The 18,279-nt window shown below is 49.8% G+C and overlaps 1 pseudogene; it reads right to left on the minus strand.

Annotated features, from left to right (window-relative positions):
• Positions 1-1,817: 1,817 nt before the first annotated feature.
• LOC143407442 (4-hydroxyphenylpyruvate dioxygenase-like) lies at positions 1,818-10,562 on the minus strand (annotated as a pseudogene).
• Between the last annotated feature and the right edge of the window lie 7,717 nt (positions 10,563-18,279).

An 18,279-nucleotide genomic window follows, 5' to 3' on the forward strand; every position in this document is an offset into this window, starting at 1 on the left:
TCTGAAAAAAGAATACCTCAGATTTCCCCCATAATATTAACTCAGATTATTTTTCTCACACAGAGATCCACCTGTACTAATTCTGAGGTTACATATCCTCAGGGAGGGATGTCAAGCATTTAAAGCAGAAGGATTGGGCGAATGGCGAATGCCTGTAATTCCAGCAGCTTGGGAGGCCTAGGTAAGAGGATCACAAATTCCAAGCTAGCCTCAGCAAGGTGAGATGCTAAGCAACTCGTTAAAAAAAAAAAAAAGTAAAAGGGGGGGCGGAAGGGAGGGGGCATGGGTTAGAAATGATGGTGGAAGGTGATGATCATTATTATCCAAAGTACATGTATGAAGACATGAATTCATGTAAATATACTTTGTATACAACCAGAGATAGGAAAAATTGTGCTCTATATGTGTAACAAGAATTGTAATGCATTTTGCTGTCATATAAATTAAAAAAATTAAAAATAAACACTAAAAAACAAAGCCCAGCTGGGGATGTGTTTCAGTGGTTGAATGCCCTGAGTCCAATGCTTGGAACAACAACAACAAAAAAAAGGCAGAAGGAAAAGGGACTGAATGTGTCCCCTGAACACCTCTCCTTTGCTGTATGATTTTTTTTTTTTTTTTTTTTTTTTTTGTCTGTTTTTGCTCTGCTGGGGTTTGATGGCACCCAGGGCCTTGCAAGGGCCCATTCTAGGCAAACCCTCTACTGCTGAGCTATTCCCCTAACACTGCCCCCCACCTTTTTTTTTTTTTGACAAAATATTTGCCTTTCAAGGGTTTTTAGGACCAGTTGCCTCATTCTTTTGCAAGAGTTTCTGGTGTCTGAGTATGAAGAGCCCCTTTCTAAGGGGATTTCTTACTGGGACAAGGGCGGGTGCAATGGCATTGGATGGGACATTGTGGAGTGTCAGGTGAGGATGCAGGGCAGAAGCTGAGTGGCTCAGATCCCTCCTACCTATCTTGTGTCCTCTGGTTGCCCTGCAAGGATGGCACCCCTAAAGTCCCTTGGCTAATTCTCCCCTCTCACATATTCAGAGGTTTGGGTGCCAAGTAACCAAATCCAAGACACGCATCTTTGGCAGTCATAAAGCCACCTTCTGTCATACCTAGGGACCTATCTCTTGCTGTTTTTTTTTTTTTTTGTGTGGTGCTGGGGGATTGAACTCAGGGCCTTGTGCATGCAAAGCAAGCACTCTACCTACTGAGCTGTATCCCCAGCCCTCTTGCCGCTATCTTTACCCAAGAAACGCTTTCCCCGGATTTCCCTTGGTGCTCCCCAAAGTCACCTTCTCAGAGGGGCTTTCCCTTGATTGAATTAGTCCTCCTCCCACCTCCACCGCCTCTCAACCTCAGACCTGCTTGACTGTCTTCTAGGAAAAGGTATTACCTGTCCTTTCCTCTAGATTGTAGGCTCCCCGTCCCCACGTTCCAGAAATCCCCCCGACCAGCGCAGTCCCACTTAGCAAAGCGCTTGCACCCCACCCCACGCTGGCTTGGGTCGCAGGGACCTGGATCCCCTAAGGCAGATGACTCCGAAATGCCACAGCGCTGGCCTCCCCCTGGCGGCAAAGGGGCGCCACTGCTCCTCCAGGCTCAAACTCCTGCACCACATAGTACTGGGTGTGCTTTACTCCTTACTCAGGAGGGCAGGAACAGATCAAGCAAGAGGGCGTGGTCATGGGATAGGCCAAGGCTTGGGCCAGGAAGTCGGGTGGTGAGCGGGTTCTAAAGGGAGATGCCAGTGGGAGGGTTGAGCAATTCCAGGTTCGGGGCTTGGCGTGTGGTGGGCGGGTCCTACGTGCTGACCATCACCCCTTGATCTACAAATCGGTGAGGTTGCCTCGGATCGCCTGCGCATCCTCCAAAGCCTTGAACAGCGAGTTGAAGTTGCCTGCTCCAAAACCCTGGAATGGGAGACAGCAGGTGGGTGAGCTGGGGACCCAGAAAGCAGATGATGCTCCCTACAGGCCTGGCTCAGGGCCTACCTGGTGGTTGTGACGCTGGATGACTTCCAGGAAGAGTGTAGGCCGGTCCTGCATAGGTTTGGTGAAGATCTGCAGGAGGTAGCCCTTCTCATCATAATCCATCAGGATTTGCAGCTCCTGGGCGAGAGACAGGGAGCTCCATTAGCAGAAAAGCTAGCCTGCCCTTCTATCCTGGCACGGTGGGATCCTTAGAAAGTCCAGGGTACCCCTGTGCCCCCAGCACCGAGAAAAAAATTTTTTTTCATCAATTCCTGCCCCCCCCCCCCAATATATCCCCAAACTGTTGTGTTACCACCCTTCTGCTGCAGCCCTTGCTAAGTAATCATCCAGCCAGACCTGCTGCTGGGCTTGCCTCCTTACATTCCATTCTCCCTGCAGTCCTCAGATTATATTGTTTCACTTATCTGTTTAAAATGAGGCCCTGGGTTCAGTCCCCACTACCCTTTCCAAAAACCAAAAACCCTCCCGTGGAAATGGGAGTCCTTGCCTAATGCTGCTGGGAATGTAAAATAGTACACCTACTTTGGAACAGAGCCAGACTCTTTCTCAAAAGGTTAAACATAAAGAGCCTGTGACCCAGCAGCGCCACTCCCAGGCACATACTGAAGGGAAATGAGAACATACATCCACACAATACCTTGCACATGAGTGTTCATAGCAGAGTCATTCCTAATTGCCATAAAATAAAATTATATTATTCTCTTACGTGCATATGTAAATATGTAAACTTGAATTGCATTATTTTTAATTTTATTTTTTAGATGTTGATGGACCTTTATTTTATTCATTTATTTATATATAGTGCTGAGAATCAAACCCAGGGCCTCATACATGCTAGGCATGTGCTCTAACTACTGAGCCACAATTCCAGCCCCATGAATTGCATTTGTATAATTATAATGTGCCAATAAAAAATCATGGACTGAACTACCTAATTTGTGAAAATAAAAATAATAATAGCCCCAAGTTAGAAATAACTCAAATATCCACCAATTGATGAATGGATAAGCAAAATGTGGTCCATCAATGCAATGGGATACTATTCAACCAAAAAAAGGAATGAAGTAGAGCTGGGGTGTAGCTTAGTATGCTTGAGGTCCTGGAATCGATGCTCAGCACTATACACTCAAAAAGGAATGAAATACTGACATAGGCTAAAAGTAGATGAACCTTGAAAACATTATGCAAGTGGAAAAGAAAACCAGTCATGCTGGACACCCTAGTGCAGCTTCTTGGGAGACTGAAGCAGGAGGATCACAAATTCATAAAGCTAGCCTCAGTGACTTATAGTGACTTTGTCTCAAAATAAAAGATAAAAAAGGCTGGGGATGTGGCTCAGTGGTTCATTCCCTGGAATCAAAACAAACAAACCCTAGTCATAACAGACCACATGCTGTATCATTTTATTTATGTGAAATTCCAGACTAGGCATTCTGTAAGACCAAAGGTAGTTTAGTGGTTGCCTAGGGTTAGGGTGGCATGGGAGGAAGGAAGTGGAGGGGTTGGGAGGTAATGACTAAGAGGATCAAGGTTTCTTTCCAGGGTGTTGAAGATATTCTAAAATTGATATTGATTTTGATTTTAGCAAATAGCTAGAGATAACCATTTAATATGAGTTCTGTGCCAATTAGCTGTTAAAAGGTAAAACCAAAAAACCTTCAATGCTTTGTGGCTAAAGAAGTACAAAACCCCATCATAAGAGCCTCCAAGTGGAACCGGCCCCCACCTACCTGCCTCGGTACACCTCTTCTCAGATGCTGTCTTCAATCCACATGAGCCTTCCTCCTGCTCCTCGGGCACTTGAAGCTTGCTCCCACCCCATCACCTTTGCACCTGCTCTTCCCTCTGCTGGGAATGCTCTTCCTAGCACTCTTCTTGGCCAGGTCCCTCTTATTATATAGCTTTCAATTAAAGTCACCTTCTCAGAAAGTTCGCCACTTCCTATAACGTAGCCCTAGGTTGCTTGTTTTAACTTTATATGGCACCGACACACACACACTCTGTTTCTTTCTGGTTTTCCCTCTGTGTGCCTGTGTCTGCTGCAGGGTGGGGGAGGCCAGAAGGAACTCAGGGCTAAGGTTGCCTGTGGCCTAGCATCCCACTGGGCCTCACCTCCAGCACGTCAATGCTCTCCTTCACCCGGATCTTGGCTGTCTTGAGATTCTCCCGAAGTTGCTTGTAGTAGGTTGACGGAACACTCAAGAACTCCATGCCTCTCTCTTGCAAGTTGCGAATCTGTCCAAGAGCAGGTTGAGGTCAGCCTCTTTGTTTCCAGGCACAATGTCCCTAAGCCAGGTGGACCTGCTGGGCCTTGAGGAGGCAGGATCCCTGTCTTTGCTCTCCTGAGTGCCAAGATGCAGTGTGGCCTCAGCCGCTTCTGTCCTTGTCTGAGTCTCATTAGAGCAGGGATCCATGACGTTCACAGAGCACCCATTATGTGCCTGTCTTTCTAGTTTTGCCTCCTCCTGTCCCTGAAGCAATCCTGCTCTGTGCATTTCATAGCTGGGAAACTGAGGCATCAAGAGATTAAGTATCTGTTCTCAGCAAGAAGCCAGAGTGGATTTTATTCAAACACAGGCCAAAATCATGCCACTCGGTGCTTACCTCGGGGTGGTGCCTCATCTCAGAGTCCAATTCCAGGTTCTTGCCAGGCCCTCACCATCTGCCCCCACTTCCACCTTAGACTCCATCTCCCACCTCTCTTTCCCTTGTTCATTCTGTTTCAGTCACACTGATGATCTCCTTGCTGTTCCTGCAACCTTCCTGGAAGATACCCATCTCAGGGCCTTTGCCTGGGCCATCCCTCCTGCCTGGGGTCCTTCTTGGAGATTTCCACGGGCTTCTGTCCTTCCAACCCTTTGCATTCTCAAAAGTCTCCTTCCCCTTGTGACTTTCCTTGACCACCTACTTTAAAGGTGAAAATCCCCCACCCTTGCTCCCCCATATCCCACCTGTTCTTCCAGACCTCTCACACCACCTATTTATTTAATTTGTTTTTTGTCTCCATAAGAGCAGAAACTGTTACTAATGTGTCCCACATACCTAAAATAGCAACTAGCACATGGCAGGGCCTCAACAGGCATGATACAAATGAAGTTCCACAGGATTGGATGGGACAGTCCAAGCTCTTCCCCTTAAGGCCTAGGCAGGACCTGCCTCCCCAAGGACTAGAGCCACAGACACAGGGTGCTTAATTTGGAGGAAAGGACAAGTCTGATCTTATAGAATAATATCCTCATTTTCGAGGTGAGGCAGCTGAAGCCCAGGAAGGCTGCTGAGTGCCCTAGAGAGAAATGGCAAGGGACTTGCAGATCTGGGAGCAGGATGCAGTCTTCCTTATCCTCTGGCATCTGTCACCACTAAAGCCCAGAATGTTCTAGAGACACCAAACTCTTCTGAGTGAGGTGGGTAGGGATTACTTACACAGGTGTGGGGAGCCACTTTGAATGACCACGCGTTCCAGTCCTAAAGCTCGTGGCTCTGACCAATCACTACATTTCATAGTGTCTTGGGCCTGTCCCAGCTCAGATAGCAAGGCTGGTCTTCAGGTGTAGGCATACTGCTGAGGTTGAGTTATACTCACCTGCCCCCTTGTAATTCTACACTTTCTGATCTTTTTGGGGTGGAACTTTCTAAGAACTGTGCTCCCCCAAATAAAAGCTCACTTCCCAATGTGCTCTCTCTCTCATCAGCCTCTCCTGACTTTCTCTTGCTCTCCCTTCTGGAGCCTGAGGCCCAGAGCCTGGGGAAGCCATCCTGAAGCTTGTGTAAATGTAAATTGTGTCTGTGTTTTATTTGCTTCACCACAAATTCACACGCGCAAACCTAGGTCAGCTGCCCATGCTGGACGGGGGTGGCAGCAGGAGTTGCAGGAACCAGGCAGGGAACCCTCTCAGCCCTCTAGGCTGGAGAAGGGGACTCCAGACTGCCACTGCCCCCTCCCTTCCCATTCTGCAGAAACCATCACTGGAGCTGAAGGGAGGGGGCTTAAGACCAGGGATGGTGTTCTAACCGCTGTGATGATGTCCTGGGTCTTGAGACCAACATGCTGGACTCCAGCTCCCCCATTATAGTCCACATATTCCTGGGAAAGGCAAACAGGAGGCCACTGTCATTGCTTCCGTTCCCCACACCCCTGCCCTGTCCTCCGGAGGCCTCAAGCCTCTTCCCTCCCCTCTCCTTCCCCAGCCAGGTAGGGCCGCACCTGGATCGAGGACTTCTTCCTGCCCATTGCGGGCTCATTAATGGGCATCTTGATGGTCTCCTCATAGTTGGTCACCACAATGGAGCGCAGAGAGCTGTACTCTGTGTGCACTTGTGTGTCATCCACAGACCAGAAGCGGTGGAACTGTAGGTTCCTCAGGTACCTGACAGGTGGCAGGCAGAACACATCTGCTCTTCCCCTGCTCCCACTTCCACCCTCCAGAACATGTCCCCAAGGGGGCTCCAGAAGGGAGATGACAATCACATCATACATGCTGTAGGTCTTTACCCTTGTTGTGACAATTTTCCTCAAGGTGGAAATAAAGTGTCTCATATCAGAAGCCACTTAGGAGGCCATACTCAGGCAGGGGCACTGGGTGGTGCAGGGCACTCCTGTGCCTCCTGCTGGCCTTTAACAGCTAGTGCGATGGTATTAGAGAACCTTGAGAGGTGATTAGGTCACCCAGGGCTCTGCCTCAGGAGTATGTTAATGTCATGATCAGAGCCAGTCAGTTCCCATGAATGGGTTTGTTCTAAAGGGAGCTCAGGCCTCTGCTCTCTGCTCTAGTCTGTCCCCACTTCCCACCGTGGGAGGCAGCAGGAAGCAGACCAGGTCAGGTAGAGGCATCTGCCCCCCATGCTGACTGGAAGGGACACCCCTGCAGTTCCTCATGGCGGGGATGTGGATTGCTGTAGGCCCTGAACCCCTTGTTCTTCAGGGGACAATGTATAGGGAATAAATGAAGGGCTAGCCCCAGGTTCACCTCCCACCCACCTGTGCTCCTTTCCACCTGGTACAAGGAATAGGACGAGGGGCCTTGTGGGGGAGGGACAGGGCTCACCATTCTGAGGCAGACAACATCTCCTGATCAGGCTGATTTCCTACAACGAGACCACATTTGGGCCTAGGAAAAGGACAGCACTGAGGGGCAAGGAGAAGGCTGCCCCCCAAATCTCACCACTCCTTCTGCCCCCCACATAATAGCCACAGCACCCACCTACCAGCTCTTACAGGGGGCCAAAGCGCTTAACTCATTAGTGCAACCCCTACTTTATAGATGAAGACCCAGGGCCATCGAAAACTGCAGCGCCCTGCCCAAGGTCCACTGGTTGAGGAGGGAGGAGGCTGGGATGGGACCTGGGGCCCTCAGGTGTTTGGGCCATGTGCTCTGTGCTCTCAGAGGGCTTCAGCAGCCACCAGGAGCTCTGTCCCATCACAGAAGCCCAGTCCACATGGAGAAGGGAGACAGGCTCTCCACCCACCTCAGGGCTCTCCACCTGACTCCTACAGCATGGGCACTCACAGCTTGGGAAGCAGGGAGTCCCAGGGGCGCCTCGAATCCAGGTAAGAACCGGCCGGTGTAGTTGGTCTTCTCCACCAGAGTGTGTGTGGTGTCCCCAAACTAGGGGTGAGAAACAGACTGGCTCAGCCCTAGGACCCCACCCACCATGGCTGGGTCTTTTCTGCCCCAACCCAGCCCTGAGTTCCCAAGACGACATGTGATCCTGGGAAAGTCACTTCCCCTGACTGACATGTGTTGCCATCTGTCATTCTCTTAGAAGTTTCACCATCACAGTCTACCTGCCTCAGGGGACAGAAGCCCTGTGAGGACAGGGATGCTGTTTTGCCCATTATGGTGTCTCTGGCTCCTAGGCAGTGCCTGGCGCATAGCAGGTGCTCAGTGAAACTGTGTTGATGAGGATAACCGTGGAGGCATCGGCTCTAATCATACTGAAGGGTGATCAATGGGATTAATGCCTGATGTGATCTTGAGGAGGTGGGACCTCGGGTCGTCTCTGCCTTACAGCAGCATAGGGCTGCAGAATCAGTCATCTCTGCTAAGTGCCTACAGTGTGCCAGGCTCTGCTCTTCTAAGTGTTCTACGCCAATGGTCACACTCGGCACTCACAATGGCCCTGATTAGGGTTCCAGCTGAAGGATCCGAGGCACAGAATGGTGCATTAGTGTGCCCCAGGTCACACAGGAGGCCAGTTCCACCTTATTTAAACTGAGTTGCAGAGAGGGAAGTAGGCCTCACAGCTAGTGTGGGGTATGGTTTCCAGGCCCACCCTTCTCTCTTTTTGAACAAGCCCCTGCACAAAGCTGATGCCCCGCAAGCTGTCACCTCCCACTGGGTGGGCCAGGGGAACCTGGGAAGGTTGGCTGGTGGCCCCTGCCACCTCTGCACTCTGGCCAGGAATTTTGAGAGGTCAGATCCCAGAGGAAGCCCATGTTCTGAGGCCCATGGGTGGGATGGTGTAATGGGGTGAATTAGGAGCATCTGGCATCTCAGTGGGTTCTGGCAGCAGGAGGGACAGGGACATCAAAGGGAACTCACCGTCTGCAGCACAGGAAACTTCACCTTCCCAAACTTGTCTTCCTCCACCCAGGGCTCCCGCACTATCTTGGCTCCCCGTTCTCGGGCTTTCTGCAGGGAGATGGAGCAGGGGGAGGCAGTGAATGCTGGGGCCCCCGAGTCCTGGCCTGCTGCTCTGGCTGGGTTGGTCTATGTGGTTCTGACATGGCAGTGTCACCTGTCCCCCCTCCAAAGTGTGCCTAATCCCCCTTGAGCAAGAAGGGAAACTGAGGCCCAGGCTCAGAGTTGGGGCTTGGGAGACAAGGGTGTGTGTGTGTGTCTGCTTCTCCTAACTCACTCTGTGGCCCTCCTCCCCCTCCAGTCCTCAGCATCCCTCCCTGTACAAAGAGTGGAGGAAAAGAAGAATGGGGGTGGACATTTCTGAAGTGACCTCTGTGTGTTGGGCCCTGTGCCAGGAGCCCTGCATGCCAGGTCTGTGCCTTAATTTAGCAAGCTCTTGCTTACTGCAGGCCAATGTGACACCCAGGCCAGGCTTGTTCTGGGAATGCACCTTGGCAGTCCTCACAGCAGCACTGTCTGCCTTCTACAGCGAGGAACACGAACTCACACAGTTGGGAAGATCCAGACCCAGTCATGCTAACTCTGGAATCTACTCTGAACCTCCAATCCACCTTTTTTTTTTTTCCTTCAGGGCTGGGGATTGAACCCAGGGCCTCACCATTCTTTAGGACAACATTTGGTTCAGAGTCATAGTCCAGAAATTGTAATTTCTACTCTCCCCCCCCATATCTCTCTCTCTCTCTCTCTCTCTCTCTCTCTCTCTCTCTCTCTCTCTCTCTCCCTCTCTCTCTCTCTTTGGTACCAGGGTTTGAAACCCAGGGGCACTTAATCATTGAGCCATATCCCCAGCCCTTTCTAGTGTTACTTTGAGGCAGGTTCTCCCTAAGTTGCTTAGAGCATCACTAAGTTGCTGACTCTGCCCTTGAACTTTTGATCCTCTTGCCTCAGCCTCCTGAGCTGCTAGATTACAGGCATGTGCCACCATGTCTGGCTCCATTTCCTCTTTTAAAACTCAGTGAGGTACAGGCTATGATTATCCCCATTTTACATGTGTGGGAACATGAAAGCATGAAAGGGCCAGGCTTCTGTCACTAGGACTTAGGGATGTCATGCCAACATCCAGCCCTGACTGACAGGGTCCCTGTGGCCCATGGAGAGCCGGATGTGCCTAAGGCCTCTTCCCAGGCCACCCAGGTGCATTCTCACCTGCACAATGTAGTCACAGTCTTCCACCTCGAAAGCCACGTCCTTCACGCCATCCCCATGTTTCACCAGGTAGTCGCCCATCTCTGTGGTCGGCAGGGAGCACTGGCACTGGAGTTCAAGGCCCCTGGACAGGCTCTCAGCCTTCTGGGCTCAGCCCCCCTTGTGCCCTTCCCAGGCCTTGCCCTCTGACCCCTGACCCCCTCCAATAGCCCTGTTGCCACCCCAGAGCCCCTCACCTTTATTCCAGGGGTTGAGTGCAGAGGAGAAGACAAACACACTCTACCATGGTGGAGAAGGGTGTGTGATTGGTGGCTCAGGGGAGCGTGGGCAGGTGCACCTCCCCTCCCTCCTACTCAACCCCCCTCACCTCTTGGTGAGCAGGGGGCAGTCATGCAGGACTCCTGAATCACAGCTTCTAGCTCCTTCTCTGTCTTGCCTCTCCCCCGGTCCTGAGGGCTGGGGACTTTCTCCCGTGCCACCCCTGGGACCCATGATTAGCTGTTGGGTCCCCTGGGAGAGAACTCCCAGAACCCCATGGGCCACAACTCTGCTGAAACTCCCTACACCTATGGCCTTGGCTTGCTGAACTTGTGGGGCCAGCACTGAACCAGGCTGAGGAGACCCGCCTGGGAAGGTCCCTGTTGCAAAGGTGCCTACCACGTTAGATCCAAGAGAGCCCTGAGAGCAAGTGGTCCCTGGAGTATGGACGCACCTTTCCTTGCTTGACCACATGGCTGACCACCTCCCGGGAGCCCGTCTCCAGGCCCCTGTAGGCTAGTGGCTCGAAGCCCATCTTGCTGCAGTAGAAGGAGGCAGCCTAAAGACAGAGAGGTGACAGTGTTCGTGAGGGTGGAGAACCTGCCTGGGTCCCAGATGAGAGTCCCTGTCCCCTGCCTGCCCTCTTGCTCAGAAGCAGAGACTGCACTGGGGAAAAGGCTGCTCTTGGGTACATTGTGCCCTCCCAGAATTTTCCAGCAGGGTACAAAGTGTTGGATCCCTACTGGACCCCCATTTCCCCATTCCAGGATTCAATCCCAGACCAGCTGGGGGCCTGCCCTGTCCAGGGGGCCCTCTTGCCTGTCCTCTGCCCACTCCAACACCTTGCCCTAGTTTATACCTGCTTGGCGTTGCCAACCCAGAAGGTCACGGAGTGGAAGTAAAGGAATCGGCCTCTCTCAGGCTGCAGGAGGAGAGAAGGAGGGAGGCTGACTCAGCCCCAGTACCCAGGAGAGGCCGAACCCCACCGAGCTCTGCCTGGCCTCAGGAGACACTGCTCACTTAGAAATTAAGCCCCTGGAGTGTGCAGGAGTGTTCGGGACTGGGAAGGCCCCTCAGGAGGCAGCCCAGCTTTCCCAGGAGGAACAGCCACAGCAGCAGGGATTGAAGGGAGACTTAGCCAGAGCTTCCAGATGAGACGAAGAGGTCAGCAGGTAAATGAAGAAGAGCTGACAGTTTTTCAGGAGGGTGCAAGTGAGTCCAGCCAGTCTGGGGGAGCCCAGGTATTAACAGACCCCCAATCTTGTTCCTCTCCACTTTGTGCTCACATGCTCGTCTCCCCAGCCCAGACTCCCTTCTAGACCCAGGTCCCTCATTCCCTTCCTGCTCACCTTTGCTCCTTTGTCAGTATAGGTCGTCTAAGGAGAAAGAAAAAGGGTTTTTCCATTTCAGTTGGAGCACGTGTACAGGGGTTTGCTTTCTGGTTCTGCTCTATACTGTGTGACTGGGGAATGCCACAGACCCTCTGACCTCAGTTTTTCCATCTATAAAATGAGAACCATAATAGCATGGCAGGACTTCTGTGAGATACAGTGCCAGTCTTTGGAGTTTGATCTGCACAGTGGACAGCATGCAGGCTCAATAGCTGTTTTTTTTGTGTGTGTGTGTGTGATTTGGGGGGCCCTGATGGGGGTTGAGTCCTTGACATTGCTATGGCCTGAGTATTGGAAGAGAGCATTGGCCTTGCCCCTGCCCCAGTTTCCAGCACCCACCAGGCTCTGGGTCCATGCCAGTCTCCTGAAACTCTCTTCATTGCTTTGATGATGAAACCCTGGCCAGCAACCCTGGGGGTTGGAGTATAGGACAGAGGACTCTCCAAGGTGTGCCCTTGGCAAGTGGCTGCACAGAACTGGAGTGTGAGCCAGGGCTTCTACCTCTGGGGCCCACATTTTAAATTGCATCGAAATGGGAGATATTGTTGTCCCCAGGAAACTGAGGCCAGAGTGGCAAACGCATTTCCCCAAGGTCACAGAGCTGGTGACCTTGGGGTCAGAACAGATCTCTCCCTGCAGCCCATTGGACTCTGCAGGTGGGTCTCATCCACCCATCCACCCATCCCCTCCCTGCCTTTCTCTGTCTTCTGGGCTATTCTGTAGGCAGGCAAGGTGGTCCTACCCCCTCATTCTTTACCTCCTAGATGGCGCTCCAGGCTTCCTGCCTCCCACCACCCACATCCACCTCAGCTCTCTGAGTCTATTTTCCCATTGAGAAAACTAGAGTGGAGCTCACAGGCCTAGAAGGTTCCCCTGGGGGAGAAGGGATCAGTGCAGCCCACCCATCCCTCCAGGCCAGCAGGAACACCTTGTCCCCTGCACATTGTGGCCAACTCAAACCCTTAATCCTGGAGCCTGGCCTGGCTAATATCCTGGGCACAAGGTCAGTGTTTGCTGTCCAGTCATTACATTTTGAGCAAATCCAGGGGCCAATGGCCACTGTCCAGTTCAGCTGAACACGGTTGGTGACTATGTTCCTCCTCCACTCTGGAATTTGCTTCCAGAAATATTGTGGTTCGGAGTCTCACTTTGGATCCTTGCAGGTGCCACTGACATCTGTGGGCAGAGCCTAGGGTAAGGACCCTGTAGGTGCCAGTGCCTTGAACACTCTTGTCCCTCTTTGATGCCGCTGGGCTCAGGCTGGACTCGGGCTGGACTCAGGTGATAACAGATTAGCAGCAGTGGGATGTGGCCGTTGCTCTCTGTGCCCAGCCTGGGCCAAGAGGTGGGTTCCAGGGACCTTACTCAATGGTCACTCTAAACAGATGGGCACCTGAGATCCAGCCTGCACCACACCCTGAGGGGCAGAAAGGGTACACACTGGGGGCTGGGCTGGCACCCTGGAACCTGGATTTCAGAATTGACCAGAGTGGTTGTGCCCAGAGGGTTTGCACAAATGGCGGGTGGAGGTGGAGCTGGATGATAGAGCACTTGCCTACATGTGTGAGGCCCTGGGTTTGATCCTTGGCACCACAGCGGGGAGAAACACACACACACACACTGGTTTCCCCTTCCCTGGAATTTGGGCTGTTCTCTGTAGAGAGTGCCAACAACCCACACCTGGCAGAACCCTGGACCACTTCACAGGCTACTGCAGGAATGAGCATGTGACCCCATGGGGCTGAGGACTGGGAGCTTCGCTGGCTTCCTGTGACTTCACCTGGTGTAACTTTCCCTTTGCTCACTTGGCTCTGCTCTTTGGCTGTCGGGAATCCCAGCGTGCCTGTGGCTGTAACGAGGACTGCAAGTGCTCCTAGCAAGTCACTGAACTGGTGCTGTTCTTGGGGACTTCTGGCACTGTGCTGGCAGCCATGGCCTCTCTACTCAGCCTGACACACTGTCGATGACCCCGCCTGGTTCACTGCTTCACAAGGCAGAAGCTTTGTTTGGGGAATGAAAGGCTGAAAGTCAAGCAGCAGCTTCCCTGGGGTGGAGTGTGAGCGTCCCAGTGGCCGCAGCCCTGGCGCCCTCCTCCTTGGCACCCTGATGGCCCCACCAGGCAGCCTGGCCCTGCAGTCCTGGCAGTCCTGGCTGCGCATACCCCAGGTGCCTGACTCTGACTCCAAGCCGAAGTCAGGCACAGTTGCTTTGCCCAGTGAGTCAGATCCTGACTCCATGATGGTGGCAGATTGTAGTCACCCCTCTGTGGGGCCACATAGGGCGAAAACCCCATGGATCTGCTGGACAACCTGGGTCACTTACAGAAGCCTACGATGTAAGGTTTGCTCTCGCTCATTCAAGATCAGCCTGCTCTTCCCGCCTTGCCTGCCTGCCTTCCTTCCCTACCAGTGCCAGGGATGGAACCCAGGGCCTGGCACATGGGAGTTAAGTGTTTCATCTTTCTCCTGTGAATTCTTTAATGCATCATCCCCACCAGAGCAGGATGTTGGGGAGGCCATGTCACAGGGCCTGGACCCCTCCAGCCTCTCTTGCTTGTTCCTGGTCCCTTGCATTTTGCAATTGTGGTCTGAACCTGATTCCACTTCACTCAGTTTCTCCCAGTGGGCACCGCAGGAAGTACTGGGTCAAATGCAGAGCAGACCCAGTGAGACTTTGTTCCTCTAGGCTGCTCAGGAGCTCAGGACCAACAGGGTAGGGAAATTACACACACACACATATATTTTCTACATAATTTTTTATTTATAATTTTGTATACCTATATATAATCTATAATTACCTATATATGATCTATATAATTTATATAATACACACACACACACACACACACACACACACACATATATATATATATATATATATATTTTTTTTTTTTTTTTAATTTTTTTTTCAGTTTGATTTCTTATTTTACAGTGGTTAAGTTCAAACCCAAGGCCCAACCACTAGGGAAATCCTCTATCATTGAAGCAGTATCCCCAGCCCTGGGTGATCAATTATATGAGCCTTTTTTTTTTTTTTTTCTGTGCTAGGGATTGAACCCAGGTGTGCTCTGCCACTGAGCTACGTCCTAAGCTCTATTTTTTTTTTTTTGGTGGGGGGCAGGGATGGGTGGGTACTGGGGATTGAACTTTGGGGCATTCAGCCACTAGCCCCATCCCCAGCCCTATTTTGTATTTTATTTAGAGACAGGGTCTCACTGAGTTGTTTAGCCCCTCGCTTTTCCTGATGCTGGCTTTGAACTCATGGTCCTCCTGCCTCAGCCTCCTGAGCTGCTGGGATTACAGGCATGCACCACCGAGCCTGGCCCGATGTGAGTTTTATATTGCTATTTACAACAAAAATACAGCTAACATAGGGAAAAAAGAAAATATGCATAATTAAGTTTAAACTAAAAAGATGGAAAAGACAAAGAAAACAAACCCACTGATAATTTTTTATCCATAAACAACCATGGTGGATGGTTTGGTCATACATAGACCCACATGTATGGATATATTTTCTGTAGATAATTTTTACATATACTTTGTATATACTTTCATGGCAATATGTATACATATTTGTACACATGCTTCTGCATGTATGTGTGGGTGTATATGTGTGTGTGTGTGTGTGTGTGTGTGTGTGTGTGTTTTCCATTGAAAGACTGTATCATAATTTCTTTAACCATTTCCTAGAACAAAACATTTAAATTGTTGCTAAGTCTTGCCATCCAGGGTGATCCACCTCACCTGAATGCTCTTTGTAACAGCTCTTTCCTTTCCAGGTGGTGGGGACCAAGTCCAAGGCTTCCGCATGCTAGGCAAGTATTCTACCACTGGACTATGCCCCAGCATAATCAGTTTCTTTCTTCTTTCTTTCTTTCTTTCTTTATATATTTTTCAGTTGTAGATGGACACAATATCTTTCTTTTTCTTTTTCTTTTTTTTTAATGTGGTGCTGGGGAATGAACCAGGGCTTCATGGGTGTGAGGCAAGCGCTCTCTCTACCACTGAGCTACAACCCCACCCCCAAAATTTCTTTCTTGTTATTCATTCATTATTTTGGTGCTGAGCTTGAACCTGAGGGCCATTTATGTTAAGCATACACACAGCCCTGTTACTTTTAATAATTACTGTGAACTAGCATTAATAAATAATCTATTCTTAAAAGTTATTTTCTCCCCTGCCCCACACTTTGCTGAGGAACTAAATGTTAACAACTTAACATACATAACCACCCACTTTCTCCATTCTCATGCAGTCATTTCAAGCATACTCTGTACCCTGCATACAGGGGAGTTGACTTTGTTGTATAAAAATACAATTGTTTATTGTGTGGTTCCCTGACTTATTTTTCCAAATGCTTAAATATTGGCAACTATGATTGGTATCCCTTTTACTTCCTCTCTGCTACATGATGTTTTAGTACAGTGGGGTTCCCCTACTAAAGGCCACTTTCCTATGGGGTGGCTACAGTTCCCTCTAGATTCCCCAAGAGCTGCCTACCTGTCTTAGTCTGTTTTACGTTGCTATAACAAAATACCTGAGACTGGATACTTTATGCAGAATAAAGATTTATTCATCTTGTGGCTCTGCAGGCTGGGAGGTTCAAAGTTTGATTCCCTGCAGAGTCCTGAGGTGACTCTGAGCATCACGTGGTCAGAGGGTTACATGTGAGACAGAACCAAGCTGGGGTTTGTAATAGCTCTTGAGATGACCCATTAATCCAGGAATCGCTTCTTCATGCATGAAGGCTCAGTACTTAGTCAGCTCTTTCAACTCCCACCTCTGGATACCTCGTGATGGGCATTAAAGTTCAGCATTGGGTTTGGTGGGGACATTCAAACCATAGCGCCTCCCTTGTCCCCCTTGGTACCTGGTGGTGATGAACCCCCAAGCTGGCCACCCCAGGCAGCTTCATCCTTTTTGCTCCCTTAACATAGCCTATGCTTGGTAAGTAGCCCCTGCATTAAACACCCCTCTGGCTTCCTTCTGAGCACCAGCTGCTTTGTGATGAGGCCTCATGCTGATTCTGCAACGAGTTGAAATTTCTTAGAAACTCTTCACAAGACACTCACACAAACCTGCCACCCTTTTGGACCACAAACTCCAGCCCCTTGGGTTTTAGACACAGGAAATGAGGAGAGGAGAAGAAAATGGACTTGTCAGTTCACCTGACACCTAGGCTAGGGCTGAGAGGAAATATGAACTATCTGGTGAGTCCCGGAGTCGGGCCATGTGGATTATGACGGGCCAGGTCTTCCTAGGGGAACCCCAGGTCCCTGGTTCTGCCTCCCAGTCCCTCCTCTCTTGGAGGCCTCCTTCTTCTGAAATAAAGGTGAGCAAGACCAGGATGTTTGGAGGAGGCCAACAGTCCAGGTGCTCCTGGGTCTGGGGGCTTCCTAGACACAAGCCCTGTTGGGGAATGAAAGGTGGGAAAGCAGCCCAAAAAAGGGCCATGTGTTTCTCTCCACCTTTCCCTTAGAATTCTCAGAACATTCAGGCAAATATTTGAAGATAAACACACCTATGTCCACATCCTCTGAGAGTCCCCAGTGCCTGGGACACACAAGTAAACGTGTTGACAACACCGGGTAGGAAAGTGCAGAAAATCGTCCACTTTGAGGTGGATCAGAGAATGATTCCCAGGGCCAGGAATGTTGGAGCTGGATATTGGAGGAGGAGCTGAAGTCTGGCCTGGGATGCACGAGGGGAGAGACAAGCAGGCACTGAGACCCAGGGCTCAGAGGGAGTGCACAGTCCACGTGCCAGCAACTGTTGGAAGTTCAGAGTGGGGGAAGGAGGGAGTGGAGGGTGTGGGGCTGGAGGCCTAAAAGCAAGCAGCCATCAGAAGAACTTGAAGGACAAGAAAAGTGCACCAGAAAGCCATTGAAGTCCTTTACGCAGCAGAGTGACAATGTCCTCTTTGGAAAGGTTCCTCTGGTTGCTGTGGGGAACGGGTTAATGGAGACTAGTTCAGAGACTGCTGCAATCAGGGAAAGACTGGGGTCAGGGATGAGAGTGGAGATGGAGAGGATAATGGATTTGAAACTATGACAGCAGTACAAGGGACAGGGTCTAGGTTTCCCACAATAATCACAACCACAATGACAATGACAAAAGTTATAGTGACACACAATACCTCTGGGTTCAGTTGGCCATGGTGAGAATCTTCTCTCCCTACATTTTACTTAGAAAAATTTCAAACCTCAGAGGCTTGCAAGACAGTTTCCACAGACATTGGTATACCTTTCACTCAGATTTACAAATTCTTACATTTTGCTTTTCCCCACTTGCCTGTGTTTTTCTTTTCCTGCTGAGCCACTTGGAAGTTGTTGCAGAAATCACTAATCACTTTGAATAAGGAGATTCTTTTATGTAATTGCCATGTCATGATATTATCAAAAATATATAATGTTGATATACTAGAATTTAACATAAAGTCCAATTGGCCCAAATAATAAAAGCTACTTCTTTTCACTAAAAAAAAAAAAAAAAAGAAAGAAAGAAAGAAAGAAAAGTAAAATCCACTATGCAACAAGGAATAGGCATTTTATTTAGTTGTTCTCTTTTTCATCATCCTGCCCCTTTCTTTGTGGTTTAGGTTTGAAGAACTTTTTTAAAAAAAGTGATGATCAAACAAAATATAGGAGGCCTACTGTAATCAGTTCTACTGTTTTCTTTTTCTACTCGTTTAAAGATTTTTTAACTTTTTATTTGAAATTATTTTAAACTTAAATATATTAGCAAAAATAGTAAAAAGACAATTTGTATTTTCCTCTACTTATCAATTATTTACATTTTGCTGCATTTATTTTGTTGTTCATTTGGGTACAAATATATACTCATCTATATTTTTTTCTGA

This window comes from Callospermophilus lateralis, chromosome 1, assembly GCF_048772815.1.
Source record: "Callospermophilus lateralis isolate mCalLat2 chromosome 1, mCalLat2.hap1, whole genome shotgun sequence".
Taxonomy (NCBI): Eukaryota; Metazoa; Chordata; class Mammalia; order Rodentia; family Sciuridae; genus Callospermophilus; species Callospermophilus lateralis.